Source organism: Podarcis vaucheri (genome assembly GCF_965113315.1).
Source record: "Podarcis vaucheri genome assembly, chromosome: 17".
NCBI lineage: Eukaryota > Metazoa > Chordata > Lepidosauria > Squamata > Lacertidae > Podarcis > Podarcis vaucheri.
In genome coordinates, this window is record NC_138755.1 from 1,520,105 (window position 1) to 1,531,410 (window position 11,306).

An 11,306-nucleotide genomic window follows, 5' to 3' on the forward strand; every position below is an offset into this window, starting at 1 on the left:
TAATGAGAACATGTGTAAACATCCTGCAAACAGATCAGGATGAACGCAGGCTGAATGCTCACCGCCATATAACAGCCCAGGAAACAAATCAGAGCAAATGCTCAATGAATATTGGATATAATGATGTAAGAACCACATAAGCTTTGTGTAAGTAAATCAGGATGCATGAATAAACAGGCCATATGTTAAAGCTCTTAGGCACACCTTCACTATTGACCAGAGCTGCCATACACCTGGGATTTCAAAGGTGGGAGGATGTTGCGAAAAAAGCTTAACAATTTTGGGGGTGTCCAGATATGCCAACCCTACTATTGACACAATGGTGCCATTTTACTAGGGCTTTTTCCTCAAGCTTTTAAAACACCTTTTGCCATTTTTTTTTAAAAAATGAAATATTCACAGAATAGTGTTTAGGTGAAAAAGCACTCTGGTACAAATTAAAGTATTGCCTTCTTAAAGCACACTTCCTTTTCTGGTTTTAACAGCCAGTGCTGTTTTGTCACTGTTCGCCCCTTCTCCATCCATAGAGATCCACAAGTGTGTAACCTTTTAAGAGGGTGTTACAGTGAAATAGCAAGCGAGCGAGCAAGTGAGTGCACACACAGTGTGCTACCCCACGCAAAGTGTGGAAAGTCAGTTGCAATTCCACACGCAGTTTACAGCCGGAAAGTAGGAACAAAGTAGCTCTGGGAGACACCAGTTTGGATGGATCCTGAGAGTGCTCTGGAATCACATACAGTGAGTGAGTGAGAGGGAAGAAGAAGGGATCGTTAATGGTTTCTTGAGTGGCACATATTGGCACCCGATGGAGACTCAAGAACAGATCTTGGAAGGCAAAACTGAGCTGCCTTCTGCTTGTCCTTCCCCCTCTTTAAGTGAAACTGCCTCTTCCCTTCCTTCTGCCGGAGTCTCCCTCTCCCAAGAGGAAACCCCCCTCGAACACACCTTCAACAATCCCTGCCCAGCGGCAGCTGCATTTTTGCACTCCAGCTGGTGCCGCCTGGGCCTCTGAAGCATCTGGGAGGCTTGTGGTGCATCTGGGCCAGGAGTTCATGCCGGGCTTGTTGCAACTAGCTGGGAGTGTGCTGCAGTGGTCTGCGTTCAGGCCTGCCTTGCTCCTCCCTGGTGGCGCTACAGGTGGAAGCACGAAAAACAGTGAGGCGCTGAGGAGCTGAGCTGCTTTGTTATAGCTCAAGGAAAGGGTTTAGCGTCACAACAGAAGTCACCGCACAGAAGGAATGCATTAGGATTGCTTTGGGTGTTCCTGCCTCTGCCGCCATCTGGAATTATGTCCCTTTAAAGACCTTTAAAGAAGGTATCCCACCACAGCACACATTAACAGGGTAGGAAAAGCTTCACTTTCTGAATTTCCACTTGTCACACCTTGCCCTTTAAGGGCTCACGAGCAAAGCCAGAAATCAACCTGGCAATGCTAAATCCTGCATCGCTCCATAACTGCATATGTCCCAGACTGTCTCAGTGTTGGGGTATTTGTTTCAGGCCCCACAATGAGTGTCGGCCAGCTTTTTGTCACCCCCCCCAGTGGTGACACCCGGGGTGGACCACCCCTACCACACACCCTTCCTCCGCCCCCCCTGGCTTTCAGCAGTGGTTGTGGACAAATTAACAAGATTATACCAAAGAAGCCTGAGTGAAGAAAAATGCCTTCAGCATTTGTCAAAAGCACAAATGGTAGGATCCTGGCATATTTCAAGGGGGGGGGGAGAGTTCCAAAGATCTGGTCCCACAACTCTGAAGGCCCAATTCTTTGCAGAGGTCAGCTGGGTCTCTTCAGCAACCCATGACAGAGGGGCCACGTTGTAGCCGGAGTGTTGGTCTCTTGGGTAACCGAGTGCCTTGCATATGCATGGAATCCATGTTAACAAAGTTTGAGTCACTCAGAAAAGGACACAATGAACATGTCGGGGTAGATTTTCTTCATTGCCTTCATAGATACATGGTAGGCAGAATAATCTGCTCCAACACGTGTTTGATCAGGTTTGCAGTGACCCTTGCACCATCTGAGTTTTCATTGCACACAGCTCCATACCCTCCAACAGATGAAAATAGGGACATTTCTCACTCCTCCAACTGACCCTTCTCACCCCCCATTCCCCCCACCTGCAGAGCATTTCCTATCAGAAGAAGGGCGAGTGCCACCCCCACTACCCCAACGGGACATAGTACCCATGCCCTGAGAAAACTCCTTAATCCCAATTTTATTTTATTCTTTGGTAGATTTACAAAAAAAACAAACACACACACATACACACAAATAAATTTTAGAAAGGGGCAATATAGGATGTGGATGCACAAAGCATTTTTAAAATAATAATAAAAAACTAGACTCCTTGCGCTCTGCTCTGCTTCCCCTTTCTACCTGCCCAAGGTGGCCCAGGGCTGGGCCCTGGCGGCTGCAGCCCCTCCTCACCCACAGCCGCCCAAGCGAGGAGACTGGCAGCAGTGGCCATGGAGAGGCCAGAGGATGCTCCCTCACAACTGCCACTGCCCCCACCATGGCTTGGGCCAAGCACCAACTCCTCCTCCTCCTCCTCCCTGAGCTCGGTGCTGGAGGAGCTGGTGGGTGAAATAGGGGCATTCTCGGATCAAATCAGAAAGCAGGATGGCTTTCACAATTCTGGGACTATCCCTGGAAAATTGGGGCACTTGGAGCATATGCAGTTCCTAAGGCCTGAATAAAATATTTGGGGGGCCAAGTAAGCACTGCCCTGCACAATTGACCACATGATGCAATGCATGGATACCATTTGAATGGCAATGCTCATCAACTTGGGGGGGAGGCCCCCTCAAATATTTTACTAGGGCACAGGGACGCGGACTTATAAAAAATATTGGGGGGGCCGGGAAAGCTCGTGAAATGTAAATAAGCTCATGAATATGCAAATAAGCTCATGAATATGCAAATGAAGTGGCGCCGCCCCCTCGTGAGCGAATAGGGGAGAGCGTGCTGCTGCCTATTAATCAGCTCCGGAACAGCTGATATGCGGGAAACCTGGGGCTAGAGGCAGAAGCCCCCGCCCCCGGGGATTCCCCTGTTCTCGCGGGGGACGGCCGGGGCTCTCCAGCTAGGGCGCGCGGCTGGCTGGCTGGCTGGGGAGGGAGCAGGTGGGGAGGAGGCGGGGGACGGCAGCAAGGGCGCCCGAGATTATTGGGGGGGCTGAGCCCCCCCAAAAATTTTTTTGAGGGGGCTCAAGCCCCCTCAAGCCCCATGGAGTCGGCGCCTATGCTAGGGCACCAAAGACCCTTTGACCCCTGGAGGTTGGCTCCTATGGGGTCTATGATAAGCTGCACAGTAACACAGGATCTCAGCAGGATTGCCAGTTCTCTCTACTAGAAAATACCTCAGAGCACACAAGGATCCATCATATTCTATTAGGTCACATCAACACCATACGTTTAAAGTACATGGCAGCCCCCCACCCAAGAATCCTGGGAACTTTAGTTTGGTTAAAGTTGCTGGGAATTGTAGCTCTGTGAAGGGCAAGCTACAGTTCCCAGGAATCTTTGCAGAAAATCTGTGTGTTTTAATTGTGCTTTAAATGTAAGGTGTGGAGGTGACTTTAGTCTTCAGGGTGGGATTGCAGCCTTGCTGTACACACGCACACACACAAGTCCTTCTCTTTTCAGGCCACCTTGAAATGAAAATGCATCTTGGTTTTGGTGCACACATTTTCAGAGCATGGCTTCCTTTCCTCTAAAACGATGGCATTCCTTCTCCGGAGAGGTCTCTTGGGATCCCTCTCTTCCTGTGCTTAGGCAGGCACTTAAAGCACATTTACTTCATCAGGCTGTGCTGATGCTTGACAGGTCCTCCCCATGTTTAACCTGGTTGCTTGTTGCTGTGTCTTTGTACATTATAAACCCTTTGCACTGTATACTTCTATGTTTTCATTGCAATGTTTGAATGAGTTGATGTTTATACTTTTATTTTTTAGGTTTTGTAAGCCATTTTGAATATAATTATTTTGTAGAGCAAAACAGGATCTCTATATTTATTTCTCTCGCTCTCTGTCTATGAAAAACTCCCACCCACAACTGCCATCAACTTGTCACATAACAAATGCTTGGAAACTATTCTGAAAGTACAACCAGATCCACTGTGACTTGAAATGGTCTATAAATTATTCGGCTTCAATCCTATACGCACTTATCTGGGAGGAAGAACCACTGAACTCAATTGGCTTGCTTCTGAGTAGACATATATTGGGATTATGCTTCTCTCTGTTGTTTTTTTTAAAAAATGATATTATTGATAATTTTAAAATTACAAAGAAAAAAAGAAGGAAAAAACAAGAAAAAGAGAAAAAGAAAGACAACAGTAGATAAAAGTAACAATCAAACAATACAAATCAATAGAAATCAAAATCAAAAACAAAAAACAAAACACACAATACAGCACAATCAAAAAACAAAAATATACAACAAATTTAAAAACAAATCCAATATTCCCAAATCCTTAACTTTCATTAACTTATTTCATCGACCTCCTCACACCTCCCTTTTTTGTATTCTAGTTATTAATTATCTCAGCAAATCCTTTCCATCTTTCGCAATATTCTGTCATTAAATTACCTTAATCTATTTTAACCTTATCTTACCATAAAAAACCCTAAAACTTAAAAGTTAAATCTTACTTATACCGAATTCTTTTAACCATAACATATTCTTACATACTGTAATTCTTTTTAACATTTCTGCTAAAGCCAAATAATTTCATTCCAACATTTTTCTAATACTCATTAATTTTACGATACTTTTCTAAATAAAATTTTTAAAACTTTCTTCCAATCTTCATCCATCGTCTCTTCTCCTGGTCTCGGGTTTTGTCAGTCCTTTCTGTCCCATCCATCTAGTCCCATCCATCAACCTGGTGACCTTATATCCGAGGCTCTTAGGTCTTTTCCATGTCCCTTCCGCAGGTCTTCTTCATGTTTATACCTGTACTTCACTTTGTCTTCTGCTCCTTTCACTCTGGGAGACTCCAACTTGACAATATTTTTGTCCCTTCTCGACAAGTCAGCCCCTTTTCCATAGTCAACACTGAAATCCATGTGATATTTAAAGGCATGTTTCAAGGCCCCTCCAAAATTAGGGGGCCCCACAGCTCCGAGCTCCCCCCGGCCTAAAGCCAGACTTGAAAAGTCAAAACATCTCTGCATCTCTCCATCCAGCCCCCCATCTCCAAGCCAAGCAGAACTCCATCTCTCCAAGTCTGACTCTTTCCAGGTTCATTCATCAAGTCCAACGACTCATGTTCCTGCTGGGCCACAGCTCCCTCCATCTCTGCCACCCGAGGTCCAGCAACAGCCTCCTCCCTCATCTCATCTGTCAAAGCGCATTCCTGGATTAATTCCTGAGTGGGTTCTATATAGGTACCCACTGCCTGTCCAAAAATTCCTATCGCAGCTGTCATCAAATCCATTTTCTCATGTAACTGTTCCAATAAAGCACTTGTCTTGCAAAGGGCAAGCACCAAAGCCTCTGAGCACATTCTTGTTCAAGGTCGAAGTCTGGTCCCACGATCTTTAATCTTTTACAGCTGCAAAACTCCCCAGTTCGACTTTAAAAACAGTTTCACAAGCTCCCTCTAGGGGAAGCAATTTCTATTTGTATCCGTCTTTTTTTCTCCTCTTTTTTTTTTAAAGGCAGATTTAGCAACAAAGTTTTCCTTTTTCAGATATTTTGTCAATATTTTGTTCCTTTTAAAAGCGAAAGGGAACAATGGAATCAATATGTTTCTATTCTTTTAACTATCTGTCAAAAACGTTTGTCCATAGTCAATGAACTTCTCCGAAACATCTGTCTTGACACCCCGCTCCCAGGTTCAAGACGGTGGAAAATTACCTTTCTTTACTCTCTCTTCTGCAGGTTTAAACAGTCTAAAAAAGGTTCCCCCCTCTTCTCTTGCTTCCAAGGGGGGTTCAGTAATTTTAAATGATGAAAATTTAGTCCTTTACAAATGACTTTCTGAACTCTAGCTTGCCGTGTCTTTGCTTCAATCTATCTACAAAAAGCGGAAGGCGGACTTCCTGTTTAGACCTTCCCGCTATCAGTGCCTAATTAAAAAAAAATTCACAGTCCAATTTTCCGTTCTACTCACGGGCAGTTGTTTGACATCCAATTGTCCACAGGAGAAAGTCAGCGCTCTCCGGCAACAGCAATGCGGCTTCACTCCGTGAAAGAAGCAGTCGATTCAAAGCACCGCGCCACTCACCCCACGTCGCTCCGGATCCCCAAAACAGGGTTTCCCCGCGAGTGGAGGGTGCGCAAAGGTGCCAGCCGAATCCCACATCCACAGGCTTCTCCCGCCTGTGGTTTTTGATGGGTCTCTGCCTCGCCGTGGCGGTTCAGACCCTGTTTTCCACAGAGCGGGTTCCTCCCGATCGGAGGAAATCCGCCATTGACAGAGGCGCCAACCCGGAAGTGCCGGGCTTATGCTTCTCTCTGAAGGGAAGAAAAATATGAGTGATTTATTGAAGCAGCCAGTGCAGAACAGGACTAAAGCAGATTTAATTAATATTAATTTATTTACATGCATTACATACCTCTCTGGGTTTCCAGAGCTGCTAACAATTAACACAATCAGTTTAAAGCAACAAATCATCACATTAAAACATGCCCCCTGTGGTGAAGTGCCTTCAGCAACATTTGATGTGGGAGGGTGTCTTTGGTGTGAGTCTAGTGATGTTGCAAGCATGCACAAGTGTCCCTATTTTCACCAGTGAGAAACTGGAGGCTGTGCAACTGTATGCAGGGAGACTACAGTGGTACCTCGGGTTAAGTACCTAATTCGTTCCGGAGGTCCATTCTTAACCTGAAACTGTTCTTAACCTGAAGCACCACTTTAGCTAATGAGGCCTCCTGCTGCCGCCGCGCTGCCGGAGCACGATTTCTGTTCTCATCCTGAAGCAAAGTTCTTAACCCAAGGTACTATTTCTGGGTTAGCAAAGTCTGTAACCTGAAGCGTCTGTAACCTGAAGCGTCTGTAACCTGAGGTAGAAGAAGAAGAAGAAGAGTTTGGATTTGATATCCCGCCTTTCACTCCCCTTCAGGAGTCTCAAAGCGGCTAACATTCTCCTTTCCCTTCCTCCCCCACAACAAACACTCTGTGAGGTGAGTGGGGCTGAGAGACTTCAGAGAAGTGTGACTGGCCCAAGGTCACCCAGCAGCTGCATGTGGAGGAGCGGAGACACGAACCCGGTTTCCCAGATTACGTGACTACCGCTCTTAACCACTACACCACACTGGCCACACTGTATATCTTTCTTTGGATGATAATCTCTGTATTTGAGGAGCATTGCAGTTTGGGTGGGGAGGGAGCAGGAAGCCAGCATGGGAAGCCTGGAAGAGGGCTTCGTGTTGGGGGGGGGGAGTGCAGCAGGCTGTTTTGAGAATACCAGCAAAAGCCACAAAGGGTCTCAGCAGCAGTATGAAATATGACAGATATAGATGGCCAGGTCAGGCTTCTTTTTCCTTCATAGAATCATAGAATCATAGAATCATAGAATCATAGAGTTGGAAGAGACCACAAGGGCCATCGAGTCCAACCCCCTGCCAAGCAGGAAACACCATCAGAGCACTCCTGACATATGGTTGTCAAGCCTCTGCTTAAAGACCTCCAAAGTAGGAGACTCCACCACACTCCTTGGCAGCAAATTCCACTGTCAAACAGCTCTTACTGTCAGGAAGTTCTTCCTAATGTTTAGGTGGAATCTTCTTTCTTGTAGTTTGGATCCATTGCTCCGTGTCCGCTTCTCTGGAGCAGTAGAAAACAACCTTTCTCCCTCCTCTATGTGACATCCTTTTATATATTTGAACATGGCTATCATATCACCCCTTAACCTCCTCTTCTCCAGGCTAAACATGCCCAGCTCCCTTAGCCGTTCCTCATAAGGCATCGTTTCCAGGCCTTTGACCATTTTGGTTGCCCTCTTCTGGACACGTTCCAGTTTGTCAGTGTCCTTCTTGAATTGTGGTGCCCAGAACTGGACCCACTAACCACGTCAGCGAACCTTTAACCCTGGCACAACAGACTGAAACTCAGGGAGATTATTTCCCATGCTCTGGACTGGAAATGTTGACATGGGCTTCATTTATGTCCTTCTGTCCTTCTCTGCACCTCGCCCAACCAGGGAAGAAGGAATGAATGAAGATCTACATTAGGAACAAGGGGGGAAGAAATATCATCATTGGGAAGAAGGGTGGGAGAAGACTAGCAGACCTCCTATGTGTCAAGAGGCCACTGCACAGGTGGCATGGGGGGGGTGCCAAGGAGGAAGCAGATCTGGCCTCCAAGGAGTGGACCACAGCTGTTCTTGCCACTGGGGCAGCAGCAGGTGGTGCAGTCCAGGGAGACCAGCTCTGCTGCCCCTGTGGATCCCGCACCTTGCCTCTCTGGCGGAACAGCCCTACCCCTGAGGCACCTGGGAGAAGATAATAGTAATGATAATAATTTATTACTTATACCCCACCCATCTGGCCGGGGTGGGGAACCTGTGATCTTCTGGGTAGTGTTGGAATCCAGCTTCCATCAGGCCCAGTCAGAGTGGCCAGTGGTCAGGCCTGATGGGAGTTAGATTAGTCTGGAGACATCGTCATGGTTACAGGCTTCCCACCCCTGGGTTAAGGGAAATATCTTGGGATATCTTGCCCCTTTCTGAGTGGAATGAAATCAAGACGGCAGCGACACCTAGTGGCACATCCTAGCTAAATTGGGCCCCAGCTGATGCTCAGGCTAATAAGGGGAAATCTACCCTCTTACCTCCTAGCTTTATCCTAGACATCCCCATAGCGACTGGAGTGGTCAAGAGCTTCTCTTTAGCTGCTGTTCTTTCTCTGTTCCCTCCATCACCCCCCCCCCCCGCTCTCAGCACTGGGAAAGGCCAGGATTGGCCTAGATGAAAGAAAGGGATTTCTAGGGTTCTTTCAGTGTGGTTGTCATGGTGATGCTAGAGCAGAAAATCCTCTAACCCCTCTCCATCTCTCCCTCCCCCCTGCACTACTGCAGCAGCCCAAGTCCTCACAGTTTCTGAGGCTGCCTCATTTAGTCATCACCCCTCATGTGAAAATGTCAAGGGGCCACGAAAACAAGCAAGCAGACCAGGAGAGGCAGGCCATTCTGCGTTGGGGCAAATTGTTGCAGAAATATACTAATATGCAGGAACACATACAGAATTGCACTTTTGATGCTGGCAAATATGACAACTCCAGCTTTATTTATTTGTTGAATTTAGGACCTTGTGGAATGCCCAAGGCAGCAAAACCACAAAATATACAAAAACATGCACATTAAATCATTAAAACAGAAACCATCATACCAAGTCATGCATGTTTGCAATTTCTCATATAGCCTGAAACAGGCCTGCCAAGCCAAACGCTGGCATGTCCTTGCAGACTTAATACACATGAGCAATGTATATGTCACATTCAGTACTTTATCAGGGATTTCCACAAACATCTATAGGTAGATACATGTACATTTGCGTTTCCACATGCAGAAGTAGGAATTGGATGGTACACAGACTTCCAATAGGTCTTTTCCTGCCCCCTCCTCTTCAAAGCAGTACAATTATGTTCAGCGAGACTGGAGCAGCATGACAAGGTGTAATTTAGAATACAGCCGGGCCCTGCAGATATGCAACCAGGCGAGTGTGTTATTAACACCTAAAGAACCCCTGGCAGGTCTGGAACTGAGACGTGCAATTACAGCACTTAGCAAAGAAAGAGGAGACAATGCCAGAACAAGAGACTATTTCCACCAGGTCTGTGGGAGATGCAGTTGAATTTACCCTCAACATTTACTTTCTTTTAGAATCAAAACCACAGCAAGTTCAGACACTTTTTGACCTGGCTCCATGCTTCAAGAAAAAGGAAGAAGAAAAGACACACAAAATTCTGTGCTGAGAAATTCACTGTGCTGAGAAATTCACCATGGGGAAAGTTTATCCTCAGCACGCGTGCACACACACACACATGCCAAAAGGGGAGCACACATCAGTGACTATTCAGAATCTGGTGTGAACAGCATGAATTGTCCCAGATACATCCTGAAACACAAGCTAGTGGTATGCCGACACCCTGAGGGCTGAGAGGGTAGGGACCCTCTGTCATAGTTCTAGTTAGGTCTGCAGCCTACTTATTCAATAGCAAAAAGAGAAAATAAGATGTAATCCTCCCTCCCTCCGAATTATTTTGGTAGAGAATGTTTGACACCGAGGGCTTCGAGGGCTTTCATTTATATTTGATGTATTTGAGCTTATTCCAGTTTCAGCAAATGTTGAAAGGGAGATGTGAGTCATGATGGCTAGGCATGCACATCTTTGCTACATATTACCAAGGGCAGTGTCACATTAACTGGCCTTTTTTTGGGTGGAAGAGGGATATGTTAAACATCTTCATAAAATTTATATATGGATCCTGGCCATTTCCCTGTACTTCAGATCCAATAATAATTTGAAGTGGGGGCCAAAGCAGTCAATGCCCCCAATCCTCTCTTCTCTTTCTGTAAAGATTTACAGATCTCGAAGTTGCACAGGTGAACCTGGGATCTGGATGCTGAGAGGAAATAACTGACTAGAACACTAATCTGCTATCTTGGCAACTCAACATTTAAACCCCCTCTGAACATGCAAAGAGCACCAGCCTCACCTTGATTCATTACATTAGTCATGAGGCTTGTATGGAGAAAAAGGATAGTATTTATTGAGTCAAAGTGCACTGGATCATCTTAGATGTGGGGGAGTTAAAAGTGTCTTTGCAGCTGCTGTTTTGAGAAGGAGCTAGGAAGTTGTTGGTATCTGTCGGTCTTAAGAGACAATGAAGAGGGCCTCCGGGGTGAAGTCAAACTGCTGTGTTAGCAGCATCGAAGTGACCTCCCCGGGGCACAAGCCTTGGCTGCCCATATGACAAGACTCACTTCTCAGCCTTGCTGATGTGGCTCAAAGGAAAGCAGAGCAATAGGTCTGGCACCACTCAGCTGCGGGAGTTTCCAAAAGGAGGCATACAAGGTGCCACCCAACCCTCTCAGGGACTCCGCTCTGGATTTGTGTGGCGGTTATTCCATGGAGTTTCCTTCTCTTGAAGATATTCCACAAAGCAGCCGGGGTTTAGGACCAGAGTTTTCCTTCTTCTAGATGGGCTCCCTTCCCAGCTTGAGGAGCCCCATCTGCCCCTCACTTCCCTCCACAGCAGGAGTCAGCAAACCTTTTCAGCAGGGGGCCGGTCCACTGTCCCTCAGACCTTGTGGGGGGCCAGACTATATTTTTTTGGGAAATGAACGAATTCCT

General features: G+C 46.4%; 1 long non-coding RNA gene across 1 annotated transcript; it reads right to left on the reverse strand.

Annotated features, from left to right (window-relative positions):
* Positions 1 to 7,278: 7,278 nt before the first annotated feature.
* LOC309522390 lies at positions 7,279 to 8,857 on the reverse strand. The gene is made up of 3 exons (XR_014215084.1): positions 8,783 to 8,857; positions 8,008 to 8,175; positions 7,279 to 7,494 (listed from the first exon to the last, which is right to left on the reverse strand). It is a non-coding gene; the product is annotated as an uncharacterized lncRNA (long non-coding RNA).
* Between the last annotated feature and the right edge of the window lie 2,449 nt (positions 8,858 to 11,306).